Raw genomic sequence first — 21,110 nt, forward strand, 5'->3', positions numbered from 1 at the left:
ATTATGGATCAGCAAGACCGCATTGTGATGTGTGATGTGTGAAACTCTGATAGGACTTTGTATACATTTCAAAAGGGTGTGTTAATCAGCTCAGGCTCCATGATAATTTGATAACAGGTGAGACAGCCATCATACCATTATGATCAATGTTTTCCCTCTCAATGAAACCGACAGCATCAAAATCTGTGGTTTATCAATGAGAGAGAATCTAACTCAGGCCCCTGATGTACAATGGACTAAGCATCACTAAATCCCCACATGAACAACAACCTCAATGTTACCTTTGAGAGAGAAAATCAGTAGCGAGCCCTTGACCTTCAATGATGTTGCCATCACTTAATGCCTGCACTGGCAACATCCCGGGGTTCCCATTGAGAGAGGATAGAACCATCATTCCCTTGACATTCAAAGGTGTCACCACCATTACTGAAAAGCCTCAAATTCAATATCCTGGGCGTTACCATTGAGAAGGAATCAAACCACGGCCCACTGAACTTTCATAGGTGTTACCGTCACTGATGCACCTCAACATCTTTGAGGTTTAAGTTGAGAGATAATCTAACAATTGCCCCTTGACGTTCAATGGGTTTGACTCACATCAGCAATCAACATCCTGGCGATTACCATTGAAAAGGAACTGAAGTAGAGCCAGACATATCAATCCTGCGGCTACAAGAACACATAAGGTGGGAAATCCTGTAGAAAAGAATTACCCTCCCCGACCACGCCCCACCTTCACAACACCTGTCCAACTCTCGACACGGCAAAAGCCAGGAGTGTGATTAAATGTCCACAAAGCTCTTAGTCTGGCCTGATCAGAGCTTTGCAAAGCCTCAGAAGTACATCTCTGTTTTTATAGTCACATCCTCTTGGGCTGCTTGACGACATTGCAGTTCCCTTCCGATCTACCGTTTCAAACTTCAAATTAATCTTAACAGAAACCTGAGCGAAGAGTCCCAAGTCCTTTTGTACTTCATATTTTTGAAGTATATTCCTATTCTGAAAATCATACATGAGTCTATTTTTGGAACCAAAGTGCGTGACCTCCCATTTGCCCATGTTGTATTCCATCTACCATTCATTGCCCACTCTCCCAGCATGTCTAATTCTACCTGAATCTCCCTGCCTCCTCAACACTATCCGTCCCTTCACCTATCTTTGCATTATCTTCATATAGGTGGCTCGCCACCATCGTGCCAAGGAGAAAGACAATAAATGGTGAGGCCAGAAAATGACGCACACGTCCTGTCAGCGATATATGTGAAAAAGGACATCCATCAGACACATCTCAAGGATGAGTTGCACGTGATAATTTACGCAGATCACTGTGCATTAGTTTGTGTGTCTTAATGAGGAAGAAAGGACACTTGTATAGGACATCGAACAGTACAGCAAAGGGACAGTCCCTTCGGCTCATCATGCCTGTGCAGACTATGCTCGTTTTTGGTCCATAACTCTTTAATCCAAACCTATTCAAGCAGCTGCCTAAATCCCCTTCAAATGTTGTTCCTGTATCAGCTTCTATTACCATCCCTGGCAGCACCTTCCAGGCACCTTCCACTCGCTGCGTAATAAAACAACTTATCTTGTACATTTCCTTTAAAACAATTCTCCCTCTTCACTTCAACCAATGCCCCTCATACTTGACCTTACCACTCTGGGAAATAATCTGTGATCACCAATGCGCCTCATTTCTCTATATGCTCCGGTTTCCTCCCACAATCCAAACATGTGCAGGTCCGGGTGAATTGGCCATAGTGTTCAGGTGCATTATTCAGGGATAATTGTAGAACATAGATAGAATAGAGAACATTGAGATTACAGCGTAGTCCAAGCCCTTTCGACCTCAATGTTGTGTTGAACTGTGGAACCAATCTGAAACCCATCTATCCAACACTATTGCATCATCATCCAGATGTTCACATCATGACCATTTGAACACCCTTAATGTTGGTGAGTATAATAGTGCTACAGGCAGGGCATTCCACGTCCTTACTACTCTCTGAGGTTAGAACCTACTCTGACATCTGCCCTATATTTATCACACCTCATTTTAAAGCTATGTCCCCTTATGCTAGACATACCAGATGGCAAAAACGATATAATTGTCCAACCGATCTAATCCTCTGATCACCTTGTACATCTCTATCAAGTCACCACTTTATCTCTTCTCTCTTACGAAAGCAGCACTCAAGTCTCTCAGCCTTTCCTCATAAGAACATTAGGGCGGCACGGTGGCACAGTGGTTAGCACTGCTGCCTCACAGCGCCAGAGACCTGGGTTCAATTCCCGCCTCAGGCGACTGACTGTGTGGAGTTTGCACGTTCTCCCCGTGTCTGCGTGGGTTTCCTCCGGGTGCTCCGGTTTCCTCCCACAGTCCAAAGATGTGCGGGTCAGGCGAATTGACTATGCTAAATTGCCCGTAGTGTTAGGTAAGGGGTAAATGTAGGGGTATGGGTGGGTTTCGCTTCAGCGGGTCGGTGTGGACTTGTTGGGCCGAAGGGCCTGTTTCCACACTGTAAGTAATCTAATCTAATCTAATCCCCCCCCGCCCCCCACCAAATATCAGGCAGAATTCTGGTAAATGTCCTCTGCATCCTTTCCAATGCTTTGATATATTTCCTATCACGCGGCCACACCAGAGTTTTGTACAACAGCAACATGACCTCATGGTTCCGAAACTCAATCCCTCGGCCAATAAAAGCTAACACACCTTATTCCTTCTTATCAACGCTATCGACCTGGGTTGCAACTTTCACGAATCTATCCACATTGACACCGACATTACTGTTCATTCACATTGCTAAGAATCTTGCCGTTAGCCCTGTACTCTGTCTTTCTGTTACTCCTTCCAAAGTGATTCACCTCACACTTTTCCAACTCTCACCCAGCTCTTTAGTTTATCTGTATCCCTCTGTAACATACAACATCCATCCGCAATATCTGCAAATCCACCAATATTAATGTCATCCGTAAATTGACGAACCCATAATTTTGCGCCCTCATCCAGGTCATTTATAAAAGATGAAGACCAGCAGTGGCTCCAAAACAAGTCCTTGCGGTATATCACTAGTGCCTGAAAGCCAGAATGAGCATTTCCAATCAACCACCACCATCTGTCTCCTTACAGCTCGCCAACGTCTGATCCAAAGCGCAAAATCACCCTTAATCCCATGCCTCCATATTTTGGACAGTAGCCTCCCATGGGGGATCTTATCAAACGCTTCACTGAAATCCATATACACCTCACCGACTGCAGTGCGCTCATCCACCTGTTTGGTCAACTTCTCAAAGAACTCAATAAGGTTCGTGAGACACGACCTACCCTTCACGAAACCATGTTGACCATCCCTAATCAAATCATTCCTTTACTGATGATTATAAATCCTACCACTTACAGTCCTTACCAGCACTTTACCCACAACCGAAGTAAGGCTCTCTGGTCTATAAGTACCAGGGTTGTCTCTACTCCTCTTCTTGAACAACGTAGAGAGCGTGTTCCTGGGAAAACACAGCAGGTTAGACAGCATACGAGGAGCAGTAGAATTGAAGTTTAGGGCAAAAGTTCTTCATCCTTCCTGATGAAGGACTTATGCCCGAAACGTCGATTCTCCTGCTCCTCGGATGCTTCCTGACCGTCTGTGTTTTCCCAGCAACACACTTTCGACTCTGATCTCCAGCATCTGCAGTCCTCACTTTCTCCTTCTTGAACAAGGGGACAACATTTGCTGTCCTCCAGGCTACTGGCACTATTTCTGCAGCAATGACGACATAATCATCAAAGCCAGAGTCTCTGTAATCACCTCCTGTCTGCCCAAGGAATCCAAAGATAAATCCCACCCAGCCCAGTGGATTCATTTATTTTCACACTTTCCAAAATTGCTAGCACTTGCTCCTCGTGAATCTCAATCCGCTCGAGTGCAATGACCTGCATCTCAGTTTTCTTGATAATGTAGTCTTTTTCCTGTGTGAATACTGATGAAAAAATGTTCATTTAATGCCTCTACTATCTCTTCGGACACCATGCACAACTTCCCACTACTGCCCTTGAATGGCCTTAACCAGATTCGAGTCATTGATTTCCCCTGACAGACCGAGAGAGAGTTTTACTGCTTTCCATGGTCCTGCCTGCCAAATATTTCTCATGTCCCCGCCACCTCTTCTTAGCTCTCTCTTTCAGTTCTTCATCACTAACTTGTATCTCACAAGCGCCCTAACTGAGACCTCGTGTCTCATCTTTACATGTGCCTCCTTCTTCCTCTTGAGAAGAGCTTCATCAGTAGACCACGGTTCCCTCGCTTGACCACTTCCTCCATGCCTGACAGGTACATACTTGACAAGGAAATGCCGTAGCTGTTCCTAGAACAAGCTCCACATTTTAGTTTGTGTCTATTCCCTACTTTGTTCCCTCCCCATCCTGTGCATCTTGCCTAATCCCATCATAATTGCCTTCGCCCCAGCCAGAACTCTTGCCCTGCAGTACATACGTAGCTTTTTCTATCACTGAAGTAAACATAACCAAATTATCACTATCCAATTGTGCTCACCTCCTCCAACTCTAACACCTGGTCTGTCTCATTACCCAGTACCAAATCCAATGTGGCCTCGCCTCTTGTTGGCCTATCTGCATACTGAGTCAGGAAACACTACAGCACGCATTGGACAAAAACTGACACAATTAAAGGACTCAAACTAATGCGTTTTCAATCAATATTTGGAAAGCTTAAGCCTCCATCGCAAATTCCCTGTTACTTTCACTCCCTGTCCAGAATGAGCTTTACAAGCTTCTCCTCTTCGTCCGTCCAACTTTTTGGAGGCCCAGAGACAACTTCCATCAGGGTGACCTCTCTTTTCTGGTTTCTGACTCAGTCGATCCTACCGCAGTGGGCATTTTTTCAGATGTCTGTTCTACAACCGTAATACTGTCCTTGAATACCAATACCACACCTCCCCCTCTTTGACCATCTTCCCTGTTCTTACTCAAACATCAAAATCCCGGGAAACTGCAACAACCATTCCTATGCCTGCTCTATCCAAATCTCTGAAATAGCCACAACATTGAAGCCCCAGGTAGCAACCATGATGCAAGATCACCCACCTTATTCCGGATGCTCCTGGCGTTGAAGTAGATGCACTCAACCCCCCCCCCCCCGCTTCCTGTCTGCCAGTGCACTCCTACAACCTTAATCATAACCTAACTCCTCTCGACCTCCTCCTGTACACTGGAGCTACAATTCAGGTTACCATCCCCCTGGTGAATTAGTTTAAAGCCTCCAGAAGAGCATTAGAACATTTCCCTCTCAGGATATTGATACCCCTATGATTCAGGTGTAGACCATCCTGTTTGTATAGGTCGCAACCTCATCTGAATGAACCCCAATTATCCAAGTATCTGAATCCTCCCTTCCACACCGTCCTTGTCGCCACGTGTTGGACTGCTGCCTCTCCCTCTTCCTCTCCTCGGTAGCACGTTGCACGGGTAACAAACCAAAGATAACAACGCTGTTTGTTCGAGCTCCTTGAACATTTGCCTTACAACTCCATCCTTTTTCTGATATATGTGGTTGGTGGCTGTGTGGACCACGGCTTGGGGCTGCTCCTTCTCCAACTTAAGGATCCCAAAAATGCGATCCGAGACATCACGGATCCTGGAATCTGGGAGGCAACACACCAACCGCGGGCCTCTCTCATTCCCATAGAATCTCTTATCTGTCCTCATAATTATGATCTCCACAATGGTTAATGCTCTACTGCTCTCCCCCCTAACACTTTCCCTTCCGAGCATCAGAGACAGACTCTGTGCCAGAAAACTATATCCCATGGCTTAATCTTGGTAAGTCCCAGCTTCCAACAATATCCGAAATGGTATACTTGTGATACAGGGGAACGGCCACAGGAGATCCCTGCATGAATTGCTTCTTACTGTTTCTAACAGTCACACAATTACCGTCAATTCTAGGATAACTACTTCCCTGGAGCTTTTATTGGTAACTGTTTATGCCTCCCTAATGATTCTGAGTTTATCCACTTCCAGCTCCAATACGCTAACTCTGTCTCCAAGGAGCTGCGCTTCCTGAAGGTGCACATAGCTGGCACGCTAATGGTGCCCCTCACCTCACATCTCCCTTCGGCGGAAGATTACACTGCCTGCACTTCCAACCCTTCTAACTTCCCTCGGTATGAAATGACAGCAATAAAAGCGGACCTGATTTCCCTCGAGTGATGAAAGGATAAAGGAGGCGTTTGTAGGAAGGCCTAAAAGGTATGGGGTCTCGGGTTTAGCCAACACCCAACTTGTATCCCTGTCGTGGGCAGAAAAATCTCCCAGAATCCTCTGCATTCTGGTTAGTTTTTAAATGAGGAATTTTCTTTCCCGACAGCTCCCTGGTTTCCTCTTTCTCCACGCCCACTCACGAAATAAAGAATAGGGAGAAAGTTTGGATTTCTCTTCAGAGGGTCAGAGTGGACGCCGTGGGCCGAATGGACTGTTTCCACGCTGTAGGAATTCTATTCTTTTTATACCTTCTATGTTTGGCAAAAAAATAACAACTATATTCTTGTGCCATCCAGGCCAGTGAAAATGTTCTTGGATTTTAGCTTCAGATTTTTTCTCATTCCTAAATGACCACATAGAGTCAGCTTGTGCGCTATTTGCAACACCTCCTTTCTATAAATAAATGGCAATTCGATTTGATGAATATCTGCCTATTTCTCATCTGCCTGAATATGTGATGCTCTCCATTCCTAGTTAAGACGTCATTTTTACGATAACAACTTTGAGGGATACATTCAGATTATTTTTCTGGTTATGCATTTTGATGCAGATGTTTTAAATTTTCATCTTTCTGCTGTAACTCAGTTAATTTCTCTGAGCTAAAGATGTCTGCTGTGTCATTTATCTCTCATGCTTGTGTCATCCATTGAATCAAAAAGGGTATGTGAAAATTCCATTTTAATTTCCTTTTCTGTGCTCTTTGACCTTTCCTGTTTCATCTGGTTGAGTTGAATTGAATTGTGTTGATTGTCACGGGTACCGAGGGATAGGGAAAAGCTGTGTCTTGTGAGCAATATCGGCAGATCACAGATTTAAGTAGCTTAGATAAGAAAATAATAGGTAAACAGCGGCAAAAACAAAAACATAGGTACAGGCGAATGCTTACAGTTTATGAGTACATTCAGTATTCCAACAAGAGTTGGATTTTTTTAATGAAACCGACTGGTGCACTTGTTCAGGCTTCTGTACCTTCACCCCCATGGTAGAGTCTGTAGAAAAGTATTGCCAGAGTAGGATGGATCTTTGGGAATGCTGGTGTCTTTCCTTGACAGCCAGCCTGGTAGATGGATTCTATAGATGGGAGGTTGGACTTTGTGATTGTCTGGGCCGAGTTCACCACTCTCTGTAACCATCCACAATCTTGAATGGTACAGATGCCGTACCAGGGAATGGTACACCCAGACAGAATGTCCACAATGGCGCACATTTAAAAGCTGACAAGGGTATTCACCATCATGCCAAATTTCCTCAGCTGCCTGAGGAAGAAGAGGCGCTGATGGGCCTTTGTAACCAGTGCGACCACATGGAGAGCCCGAGAAAGCTTGTTGTGGATGACCACTCCCAGGAGCTTGACACTCCCCATTCGTTCCACCTCTGTGCTGATAATGTGTAGGTGGACATGAGTAACGATTTTGTGACTTTGCAAACTCCTTGCCACACATTCCGGAGAAATCCCAGGATATGTGGCCTGCAATAATTCTGTTGTCTGAATTCCCACTGGATTTTCAATCACGGTCAGCAGCATACCTACCGATGAATCGGCTGTATCATTGCCATTCCTGATGAAAGGCCTATGCCCGAAACGTCGATTCTCCTGCTCCTCGGATGCTGCCTGACCTGCTGTTCATTTCGCATCGTCAAATTCTCGACTCTGATCTCTAGCACCTGCACTCCACACTTCCTCCTGTATCATTACCAAGGACAGATTGAACTCCTGGAGGTGCGAGTTTGTCCAGTGCTCCTACCCAGACTTCTCCACTGTACACTCGGCACACGAGCCTCACTTCACATAATTGAGCACTTCTTGTCTCACCGTGGGTTCCCATTGCTAGCACATTTTCTGCCAATAGTCGTTCTGAATTGCATAACTCCTCATCTTTCAACAGCACAGATTGAGAGCATCCTGTGTCTCTTACTATTGTAACCTCTGCAGCTGCTGCTCCTGGCCTATGTGAATACATTGTACCTTGGCTACTATTTGGATTTAGAAGATCTTGCACTTCCTCCTTGACCAACCTCCGACTAGCTTGAACATTCTGATGCAGCTTTGTAATCTCTACTGTGCTTTCCAACAAAGTTCACTGTCTGATCCTGTTTTCCTCCATCTGGCTTCCCAGTCCCTTTCTGAGCCGACCAAAATTGTCATTTCATCTGCCTTTCCTGTATTGCAGTGAAAACACCGGAGCATTTTACCTTCTCTTTCCCCTCAAACGGTTTCCTTTTACCCTGTGATCCGTCATCCTGTTGATCATCACTAAAAATCTACCTTTCCCTTTCCACGCGTGCATTTTTCATTCTCGCTCATGGGTTGAAGTTGATTTCGGAAGCCAATCTTTTGATTTATGGACCAACTCATAACCATCAGCCCTTTCAGCTGCTAATCTTGCCGCTTTAACTCTCTGCTCTCCCACGTGAGGTCTCACTACTTCAGGAAGTGCATTTTTGAGACCAAAAGAATCGTCTCTCTAAAAGTGTCAAAGGTTAACGCTATAATTTATGCACTTATCCACCTGTTCAAAATACTTTGTTTGATCCTTTCAAATTCAATGTCTGTTTGACCAGGGTCCTTAATTCGGTTACTGAAACATTGTGTATAGGCTTCTGACACAAGTTAATGAGCACTTAAGATGGCTTTCTTCCCCTCCTCATAAACCCCAGATACCTCATCTGAGAGTGATGCGAGGGCCTCCCTAGCTCTACCAATAGATTTTGTTTGGACAAACAACACCCCCATGGTCTCTGGCCACGGAATTTGTTTAAAGACCTTTTCAAATGACATTAAAAATGCTTCCACATCGTTTTCGTCAAATTTAGGCAATGCTTGAATATATTTAAAGGGTTTGTCAAAAGGCCTTTTGAGTAGCATTGAACGGTTCTCACCGGGGCTTTGGCTACCCTGGGTTTCTTCATTCTCGCTCAGCTAACCTTCATACTTCATTTCCATCCTTTTCAGGTGACTTTCCTGTCTCAGCGCCAATTTCTGATGTTTAAGACCCTCTCTTTTTGTCCTTTCCTCCTTCTCTTTTTCTCTCTCTTCTCTCTCTCTTTCTCACATCAGAATCTCTCCTGAGGGGACACACTCTCTCAGCATTGGCCCTGAGAAGCCCGTTGAGAAACTTGGCCGTTCCAATGAGATTACTTCTCATTTTTTCGAAACTCCGGGGAGCAGAGTTCCGAGATGTTCATAAGACATTCTCTCCACATCAGAGATTACACTAGTGAGTCTTCCCTGAACTACCCACAATGACGTATCTTTACTTTAAAAAGGGAACAAAACTGCTCACAGTACTCCAGATTTCATATGCGAACACTTTATAAACTCTGAGAGTTTTACACCACGGAACTGAGTCTTCAGTCCAAAATATCTGTGCCGACCAAATATCCTCAATTGGTCTCATCCCATTTGCCAGCATTTGGCCTAAATCCTTCAAAACCCTTCCTATTCATGCCCCCAACCAGATTCCAGTTAAATTTTGTTATTGTATCAGCCTCCACCACTTCCTCTGGCAGCCCATTTCATGCAGACATCACCCTCTGCGTGAAAACATTGCCCCTTAGGTCCCTTTTAAATCTTTCCCATCTCACCTTAAACCTGTGCCAACTACTTTTGGACTTCCCTGCCCGAGGGAAAAAAACGTTGTCTCTTCACCTTGTCTGTACTTCTCATGATTTTGTGAACGTCGAAAGGTCACCCCTCAGCCTCGGACGCTCCAGTGAAAGCATCCCCGGTCTGTTCAGCCTCTCCATGAAGATCAAACCCTCCAACTTTCTTGTAAACCTTTTCTGAACACTTTCAAGTTTAGCAACACATTTCCAACAACGGGGGAGCAGAACTGAAAGCACAAAAGTGGCCCACCCAATGTACAGCTGCAGCATGACATCCCAACTCCTATACTCATCGTACAAAAAAAAATGTTAAGTTCACCAAAATAGTTCTTCACCACCATGTCGACCTATAACTAAACCTTCACGGAACTATGATCGTGAGCTCGAAGCTCTCTTTGTTCAGCAACACTCCCCAAAATACTCCATTAAGTGTATTAGTCCTTACCAAGTATGCATTTCCAAAATGCAGAACCTCACAGTTTACTAAATAAAACTCCCCCCAGTCTTGCTGGAAGACTTCCCTACTCCTTGAAATAAAAACCAACATTCCGTGTGCTTTCCTGCTGACACTGTGTGCTGGCTCTCCGTGTTTCACACAATTCCTTCCGTGCTCCAGATTTCTTCCTTCGAATAACATTCTGTTCCTTTGTTGTCAGTTCCAAAATTACCAACTTCGCATCTTCAAAGTCAAATCCAGCCCCACCCTTTGACTCTGAAGGACTTTCTCCAAGCTGACTTGAAACTCTCTGCAGGACACATTTGTTTTAAGAATCCCATGCCCACTGAGTGTTTCACCCTTTGTGCATCCCAATTACATCCGGGGACTTCGAAATGTCCCAGAATTATTACCCAACTAGTTTTACATTTCTATGTGATTTGCCAACATATGTGTCCTGCTTTGACTTCGTGACTGTATCAGCGTTTATAGAACACGCCCATCAACGCAGTTGCCCTCTGTGTTGTGTTCTACTCATATCATATGACATTGTGGTTGCTCCGCCCACCCCCTTTATGCACTTCCCTTCTCAGTTAAAGATTGTGCATCCCCAGCTATTGAGACGCTTGTCTATACCCTCCACCAACAATATCATTGAGACATTACCTCAAACTACCAACACCCTCAACTCATCTGCTTGCACTGGTGTGTAAAACATAGCCTCAAACGTTTCATCACATCAGGCTCCCTATCTTTAATTTAACTCTCAGCAGTTGCCTCAGGATGATTTGAGATGATTTCCTTCACGTCACTCCTTTGGATTTCGATTCCAGCAATGCCACCTATTTCCCACATCTTTACCGCTGCGCCTGCTCCCTTTCAAGATACGACAAGGTCCGGTGTCAAAATCCACCTCAAACCTGGCTATGTGCACTCCCAAGCTGGGACAATCGTGCGTGCTGGCCTGGCTGTACGTGTCGTTGAATCAGCGTCCACTAATCACACCTGCATGGCAGGGAAAGAAGCATCCTGCTCTGAGTGCTGGAATCCAGTCAGTCCATCAATACAGAAGGGGATAGAGGAAGTTCAATCAATCAGGAATCTGTCAATTGACAGTTCAACTGTGAAAGTTCCACTGGTTACTTCTTCCGAATACTTTATAAAGAATGATCCACAGACCTTTGATTCAGTTAAATTGTTATTACGCTCATTTCATCCATCTGACCTGATTTGCGTTCTCTCTTATTTCCATTTCATACCTAATAATAGCGCATTATTGTCAACTCTAACAGATCACAGGGGGCATTAGGATACCCTCGAGCCCATCGAGTCTGCTTCATCATCCAGTGAGAACACGGCTGACCTGATCATCCTCAATTCCGTTCTCCTGTCTTTCTCCCCCTGTGCCCTTTATCACTCTCTCTCTCTCTCTTTATCTTTTATCTCTCTCTCTCTCTCTCTCTCTCCCCCTCTCCCCACCCCCCCACTCCCCTTCTCTCTCTCACTCTCTCTGTTCCTGCTCTCTCAGACCTCTGCGGAAAAGAATCCCAGAGACTGACTTCTACAGAGATAAAAAATCCCTCATCGTCTCTTGATCAAGTTTTCTTATTTTGAGGTCACACCCTCAATTTATCGAGTCTCCTCCCTGAGAGTGAAGCGCCGTAGCTCACAACAACTCCAGGGAGGAGAACAAATTGGATTTTGCAAGGCTTTCATTCTATTTCCTGCAGAGTAGGAAGATGGTACCTCTTGTTGTGAAACTGGATAGAGTAATTGTCGATTTGGAGGCCGGAAGTTAGAATTTGGAGTTCATGAAACTGTAAAGTGCTGCGGAGGAAAGCATTTTATAAGATGGTGTTTTTCCCATGCTTAGAAATTAAAATGCAACAGCAATCAAACACCAAACTGATACCTGTTATCCAAAGGCCGTACAGTTTTCCCACGCCGGGAAGCTAAATGCAACTACATACAAACTCCGAACTGAAACAATTCCTCCAAAAGCTGGACAGTTAGCAGGCCAAGGAGCAGTGTTTACTAAGCCAACAGACATTTCAATTCAACCAAACAGATTGAACCAGCTACGGAGGTATCAATACACGAGTAAATTTCAATCTGATGGTTTTGATTTCATAGGACAAATCTCATCAGAGGAAATGTAAATACGTCATTACGTGAATAAAAGATGGGGACTGTTGAAGAAAGACCCTAGAGCTAACTTTTGTTTGCTTGAGCTCCAAGCCCTGAGCTCTCAGGAGAGAACCGTTGGTTCAGACAGCTTCCTCTATGTCCTGGAGAAAGCACCAGTTAAATAATAACGGGACTAACCATGTAGAAGGGACAGAACATTCTGGAAGACACATAGGTAAAAACAATGACTGCAGATGCTGGAAACCAGCTTCTGGATTAGTGGTGCTGGAAGAGCACAGCAGCACTTTGGATGCTACCAGAACTGCTGTGCTCTGGAAGACACATCACCTGGCTGAAAGTTCGAGAAAAAAAGTGAGGACTGAAGATGCTGGAGATCAGAGCTGAAAATGTGTTGCTGGAAAAGCGCAGCAGGTCAGGCAGCATCCAAGGAGCAGGAAAATCGACGTTTCGGGCATAAGCCCTTCTTCAGGAATGAGGACAGTGTGCCAAGCAGGTTAAAATAAAAGGTAGGGAGGAGGGACTTGGGGGAGGGGCGTTAGAAATGCAATAAGTGGAAGGAGGTTACTATAGACCGACCGACTCCCATAGCTACCGAGACTACACCTCCTCCCACCCTGCCCCCTGTAAAAACGCCATCCCATATTCCCGATTCCTTCGTCTCCACCGCATCTACTCCCAGGAGGACCAGTTCCAATACTGAAAAACCCAGATGGCCTCCTTCTTCAAAGACCGCAGTTTCCACCCAGACGTGATCGACGAAGCTGTCCACCGCATCTCCTCCACTTCCCGCTCCTCCATCCTTGAGCCCCGCCCCTCCAATCGCCACCAGGACAGAACCCCACTGGTCCTCACCTACCACCCCACCAACCTCCATACACAGCGTATCCTCCGTCGTCATTTCCGCCACCTCCAAACAGAGCCCATCACCAAGGATATATTTCCCTCTGCTCCCCTATCAGCGTTCCGGAAAGACCACTCCCTCCGTAACTCCTTTGTCAGGTCCACACCCCCCACCAACCCAACCTCCACTCCCGGCACCTTCACCTTTTGCAAGAAATGCAAAACTTGCACCCACACCTCCCCCCTGACTTCCCTCCAAGGCCCCAAGGGATCCTTCTATATCTGCCACAAATTTACCTGCACCTCCACACACATCATTTACTGAATCCGCTGCACCCGATGTGGCCTCCTCAATACTGGGGAGACAGGCCGCCTACATGCAGAACGTTTCAGAGAACACCTCTGGGACCCCCGGACCGACCAACGCAACCACCCCGTGGCTCTTCACTTCAACTCCCCCTCCCACTCCACCAAGGACATGCAAGTCCTTGGACTCCTCCATCGCCAGACTATAGCAACACGACGGCTGGAGGAAGAGCTCCTCATCTTCTGCCTCGGAACCCTCCAACAACAAGGGGTGAACTCAGATTTCTCCAGTTTCCTCATTTCCCCTCCCCCACCTTGTCTCAGTCCCAACCCTCGAACTCAGCACCACCTTCCTAACCTGCAATCTTCTTCCTGACCTCTCCGCCCCCATCCCCACTCTGGCCTATCTCCCTCACCTTAACGCCCTTCCACCTATCGCATTTCCAATGCACCTCCCAAGTCCCTCCTCCCTACCTTTTATCTCAGCCTGCTTGGCACACTCTCCTCATTCCTGAAGAAGAGCTCATGCCCGGAATATCGATTCTCCTGCTCCTTCGATGCTGTAATTTCGAGACACTGAATCCTACTTTTGGTGCATGAGTGGGACTTGTGCTTATTGGAACAGCATATCATTAGAATCTTGTTTTATTCCGAAATAGTCACTTATTGGACAACTATTTATTTGGTTTGTTAACAGCTTAGTTAAGAGGCTCACTGTTAGAGTCAGATAACTAAATTTGCATTTGTTGATTTCGAAGTGACTTCATGCTATTCAACTAGCAAGTCAGGACCACAACCAGCCGTCGCTACTGGCTGTACACAGAGTGGGCAAGGATCGCAAATTTGACTGGGACAGCGTTGCAACAATAGGACGGGCCAAACAGAGGACAGCCATAGAATTTCCAGAAGCAAACCACTCACCCACGTTCTCCATCAATATACTCATTGGCTCAGACCCAACATATCAAATACTGCAATGAACAAATGGAGTCGGCAAGTGGAAGCAGTGGGAATGAAACCAAATAAGTTCCAAATGACAGAGAACCGCAGCGCTTCACGGGAGGCTCAAGAGCACTGAGTGTGTCACCTAGAAAGGGGATGCAGCGTTTGTAAACCAAATTCCCAGCTCAGTGAGCTTACCCAGAACAACTGCAACTTATAGCTGAGCGACAAATCTTTACTTTAACTATATGCTGGTGACATTGTCAGACTGAAAATGTTGGTGGCAAAAATTAGTCAAGACGCAAATTTAGAGCAAGTCAAAACACCGCTTATTACCCACAAACCTCTGGGGAGATGCACGGTCACACGAAGAGTAGTATTCCAACCAGCCAGTCTCCCCAAGTACAACAATCATCATTCTTTTATACCTTTTACCAGGCAAAGCATATACTTTTGATGACGTTAATGCTTTTCCTCTTGATGTTTCTCAGGCTGTTCCAGTCCTTGGTCAGTCACAACATATGCCCATCGGCAACAAGCTGAAACAAGATGATTCGCTGCTGTCATACCACTATTCACAACAACAGGAACAGTATCTTACCATGACAGGCACAGTTGTCCCAGCTACCTACAGAATCAAGGTTCTCTCTCCTCTCAGCACAGCACTTGTCCATTGACTTACATAACAGAGATTTCCTGCCTGCGGTTAGTTTTGCTAATATTTCTGTTACATGCAATTACAGAGGGAAGCACACATTTTTTTCAGCAAACTGGTTTTGGTTAAGTATCCCAAAATACACACGTAACATGAACATTGTTCCCATAATGCCCGATTTCAGTAACTAATGTTATCACTGAGAGAAGCTGTCCCTCAGTACCGGTGTAAGTATGCATGTGGCGCTGTATGCGGTGACTCATAAACTTCTCACCGGAGTGCATTTGAGTACATGTGACAATAAAGATAATTCATTAATTACTCAACATCTACTGAAGAGTTGCTGGTTGTCATCAACAGAAGCGTTGAGTTAAACCCTGAGAGATCACCTTTTAGAACTGAATACATTGACGGTCATGTGTACAATATGGAGAAAAAAGCTGTCTAAATTTGTATTGAAAAGTTGAAAACACAAATGAGTTATACCTACTGAGGTATTGATACACAGATTCAACGATACGTGTTGTGCGATAGTTGTTTTGGGTACAGTCTTGGTGGGTGTTTTGTGTCCTGTGCTCAAGCCTCAATGAGATTTTATTCAAATCTGTCTCTGAATGTCTTCAAACTAATATCTAAATAGGATGGATTTGCTTTAACTGTTTAACTTAATTTAATTTGTCAATAAACTTCGCAGCATGGTTTAATTGATCCGCATTGTCTGACTGTTTCATTCAGAGTCATCTCAGTGAAGACCAAAAGCAATTCGAAATGCGCTCGATGAAACCAGGAGTCAGTCTGGGAGCTGAGCGGTTCTGCAGCTTACGGTCATCACAAACAAATATAGAATTGGCTTATCTCTGGAATCAGAGGAATAATGGGGGTCTTGTGCTCCGCTGATGCAAATACATTTGCCTCCTTATCGTTTCATGACATTGACAATCAGAACGAAGGGATATTTCACCACATTCTTCAATTCCCTTCTGAACATAGTCTGGGTCACTGCATAAATTGCAGTGTTGGTGCAGCAACTCAGTAACTGCAACATGAATCCCAATTCTTGCACAAAGTCTGGTATATATATAGCCACCCGTGTCACAAATGTCATGCGGGTATATATAGAAATCAGCATCAGCATTGACCATAACAGGATGAAATTAGCAGAGATAACAAAGAGTAGAATGATGGATTTCCTTCGACTCTCCATCTCTGGGTCTTTGGGACTCTCCCCGTTGCTGTGATTCCGGAGTCTCATACGGGCTCTGCTACTCACCAAAATGTACCTGACGGTGAATGCATTGAGCATCAGGATGAGGACAAATGGGACACATGGCGTTAGAATGTGATGGAGAAATTCAATAGCAATCCAAGCCTCTGAATACCTGACATCAGTTACAACATGGCAGAACCAAGGCATGTTCTGAAGTTGATACCATTCTGTCAACATGAAATACCAGAAAATGTTCTTCAAACAGCTCAGTGCAGTCACTATTAACAGAACAACTGTGGCTGTTTTCTCAGTGCAATATTTAGTTTTTAGCTTCTGGCAACAAATGGCCACAAATCTGTCAAAGGTGAAAGTGACAGTGAACCAGACAGAACAGTCAGTGACTGCATAAAGCAGGACAGCGTGTATATTGCACACGGGGATGTGAAACAGGAAGGAGAAGCGTTCCCGAAATACAACAGGGATCTGTCTCAAGATCAGATCCAGTATGACGACCAGAAGATCCGCAACTGCCATGGCCAACAAATAGTGAGTGATACACTTCGAGAGACCACACTTTCCCCGAGACATAATGAGAATCGTCAGGACGTTAACTGTGAGGAACGAGAAAGCACAATATTGATATACATTCAGAATCAGTGCAAGCTTACCAGTTTGATAGAGTCATCGTTGACATTTTGAAACACTTTACTCTATCCAGCCCTGACATGCCTGAATCTGTCCATTGGCTGCAGATGGGAGACAATGCATTGGAATAAAATTTTCCATAAATTAAACTTTACATTTTGGGATCCGAAAAATCCGCAATTAAGGAGCATCACATAACTCGATCATGAGAATGGGAGAATTTACTCGACCTCAGGGTCACATTGAGACCATCATACAGAAAGTGAATGTCAATGCAGTGAACACTTGGGTATAGAGGTGTGCTTTGTCACGAGAAAGTGACAGCAGTATACAGAACATATTTAATTTCAACACCTTTCATACATTTTTGAATAATTTCCAGTGTTGATAGTGGAGGCAGATATACTCACCAGGAACTCCAATTGCAGCCAGGATAGGATAGTAGCCAGCTTGAGCGATCTGCAGTATGTAATATATTCGATCGGATAAGGATAATGGGAAGAAGCCAAAGTAATGTTCAAGCATATAGTACGCCCAGGATATACTCCGTCCCATTGCTGTGAGATTCCCATTGATCTCAGGTTTGACTCCCATTTATCTCAGGTTTGACTCCATTGAGAGAACACTTCAGTCTATTACTGTCGGATCGGGCTCTCGCTCCTTCTCTCTAAAAGATGATCCCTGTTAATGTCCGACGTGATGTTCCTGTTGACAATATTTGCTCGACCATTGAAAGATATTGCTAACATAAACCAGGCTGTGAACTCTCCAAAGGCACAGTTAGGATCCGCAGGGATTGGGATTAATTCCAGTCATTGAAACAAACAGACTTGGTTAACACCTTATGAACTGAAACTGTTTTGCTGGAAAAGCGCAGCAGGTCAGGCAGCATCAAAGGAACAGGAGATTCGACGTTTCGGGCATAAGCCCTTCTTCAGCCCTACTTAACACCTTAAGAAGCTTGCATTTTGTTTTTAATTCTCACACACTTATGTTGAAAGTTAACTCAGTCGGTCTGGAGGCGGTGGTGTGAGGGTCACTGAGGGTAGGAAATGTCGCGAATCTCTGAGGAGCGGAGGTCAACCCTCCTTAGATCTGGCTCAGAGTACACAAGAACACGTGATTCCATGCTTCCTGAATGGGATCTCTTGTTCATTCATTGCTGGTGGTGGCTGAAACAAGTATACAAACACATATAAAAGAAAATCATTTGATTCTCTGTGGGAAGTAAAATGACTTACTTTTTAATCAGTAAGACCACATTGTAAAACTTAAAACTCTCTGAAAGAGCTGAGTATGCATTTTGGGGTGGGGTTGCGCGGTGTGGGAGTGTTAATCAGAACTGTGTGATACAAGCTTCATCCCAATATGTTCAATGTTTTCCCGATCACTGATTGCCCCAGCATCAAAATCTGTCATTTGCCATTGAGAGAGAATCAAACTATGGTCACTTCTTGTAAAATGCAATGTGCATCACTGAATCTACACACGAACAACACCCTCGGTGTTACCATTGGGAGAGAAACTAACCATCACTCTCTTGACTTTCAATAGTTTTACCACCACTGAATCGCCTGCAACTTTCAACCTCTTGGGAGAACCACTGAGAGAGAATCTAACCACCATCCCCTTGACGTTCAATGGCGTTACCATAACTGAAATCCCCCTCTCCCCACTATCAACATCCTGGTGGTTAGTATTGAGTGGAATCTGAACTGGATCCAACCCGATGTCAATCCTTTGGCTACAAGAGCAGATCAGTGGCTGGGAATCCTACAGCGAGTAATTCCCTTAAAATTCCTCCTCTCACTCCCTGAAAGCCTCTCCCGCTATCGACAAGGCATGAGCCAGGAGTTTGATGAAATTCTCCCCACTTGCCTGGATGGGGGCAGCTCTGACAACACTGAAGGCACTCAACACAATGCAGTACAAAAGATGCCTCCGCCCCTGCTAGATCGAGACTCTGATCTCCATCTTCACAAACACTCCCTCCACCAACCGAGGCACAGCGCCAGCAGTGTGTCCTGTCGACAAGACACACTGCCAAGGTTTCGTCAAGAGTACTTTCCAATCCGGCCATCTCTCCCCCGAAGAGAAGGCTGAGGGAAAGCGCATGCGAAACGCAATGTCAGCACATACTCCCTGCACAGTCAATGTTCAGTTGCAGTAGTGTGCGTACTATCCACAGAATTCACGTTGGAAATTCAACAAGGCTCTTCTGAATAAAAGGCTACTTCAATCGAGAAGAACAAGGGCAGCAAACAGAAGGGAACATCACCTTCTGCAAGTCCCCCTGCGATCAATACCACACCATCCCGATTTGGCGCAATGTCAGTTGTTCCTTCAGTGTCTCCGGAGTCAAACAACGGGATATCCCTGGGAGAAAGTGAGGACTGCAGATGCTGGAGATCAGAGCTGCAAATGTGTTGCTGGAAAAGCGCAGCAGGTCAGACAGCATCCATGGAGCAGGAAAATTTACCTTTCGGGCATGAGCCCTTCTTCTGGATTCCTGCTCCTTGGATGCTGCCTGACCTGCTGTGCTTTTCCAGCAACACATTTTCATGGGTATATCCCTCCCTAACGACACTGCATTGAGTGTCCCTACACCACACACAAGGGACTGCAAACGTTTAGGACGGGAACATGGATGAGGTAATGTAATATAAGTTAAGATAAGTTGAGATGAGATATGCTAAGACAAGGCATGAAAGCGGAAATTAGCCCATTCGGTCCATTAAGTCTGCTCTGCGTTTCCGTCACGGGTGATCAATTCTTTTTTTCATTCTCCAATTTTTTTCCACTGATAACCTTTGGTATTACCACCCTGGAAAAAAGACTGCGATTATCGTACCGGAGGATTGGAAGGAGGCGAATGTTGTTCCTCTTTTCAAGAAAGGTAATAGGGAAATCGCTGGCAATTACAGACCAGTCAGTCTTACGTCTGTGGTCAGCAAAGTTTTGGAAAGAAATCTGAGGGATAGGATTTATGGCTATTTGGTAAAGCATAGTATGATTAAAGACAGTCAGCATGGCTTTGTGAGGGGCAGGTCATGTCTCATAAATCTAATTGAGTTCTTTGAGAATGTGTCAAGACAAATCAACGACGGTTGAGCAGTGGATGTGGTGCATATGGATTTCAGTAAGGCATTAGATAGGGTTCTCCATGGTAGCCTCATTCATAAAGTCAGGAAGCATGGAATATAGGGAGATTTGGCTATCTGAATTCAGAATTAGCTGGCTGACAGAAGGCAGAGAGTGTTTGCAGATGGAAAGTATTCTGCCTGGAGGACAGTGTTGAGTGGGGTCCCGCGGGGCTCTATACATGGGCCTCTGCTCTTTGTAGTTATTATAAATGACTTGGATGAGGAGGTTGAGGGGTGGGTTAGTAAATTTGCAGATGACACAAAGGTTGGAGGTGTCGTCGATAGTATAGTGGGCTACTGCAGGCTGCAGAGCGACACAGACAGGATGCAGAGCTGGGCTGAGAAATGGCAGATGGAGTTCAATTTGGATAAATGCGAAGTGATGCATTTTGGAAGGTTGAACTCGAATGCTTAATATAGGATTAAAGATATGATTCTTGGCAGTGTGGAGAAACAGGGGGACCTAGGTGTGCAATTACATAGATCCATCAAAGTTGTCACCCAAGTGGATAGGGTTGTTAGAAAGCATATGGTGTTTGGGCTTTCATCAACAGGGGAGGGTAGAGTTTTAGGAGCTGTGAGGTTTTGCTGCAGCTCTTCAAGTCCCTGGGTGAGGCCACACTTGGAATATTGTGTCCAGTCTGGTCTCCCTACTATAGGAAAAGTACAGAGGCTTTGGAGAGTGTGCAAAGAAGGTTTACCAGGATTCTGCCTGGACTGGAGGGCATGCCTGATGAAGAAAGGTTGAATAGGCTCGGACGTTTCTCTCTGAAGAGAAGGAGGAAGAGAGGAGACCTGATATAGGTGTACAAAATAATGAGAGAAATAGATAGAGCCAATAACCAGAAACCTTTCCCCAGGGCAGGATTGACTGGTGAGAGAAGTCATGGTTTGAAAATATTAGGAGG

At 45.1% G+C, this 21,110-nt stretch overlaps 1 pseudogene; it reads right to left on the minus strand.

The window, feature by feature from the left end:
• The window catches only part of LOC132834622 (perforin-1-like), a 43,671-nt pseudogene extending 25,794 nt beyond the window's left edge, over positions 1–17,877 (minus strand).
• Positions 17,878–21,110: the final 3,233 nt, after the last annotated feature.

This window comes from Hemiscyllium ocellatum, chromosome 41 (genome assembly GCF_020745735.1).
Source record: "Hemiscyllium ocellatum isolate sHemOce1 chromosome 41, sHemOce1.pat.X.cur, whole genome shotgun sequence".
Taxonomy (NCBI): Eukaryota; Metazoa; Chordata; class Chondrichthyes; order Orectolobiformes; family Hemiscylliidae; genus Hemiscyllium; species Hemiscyllium ocellatum.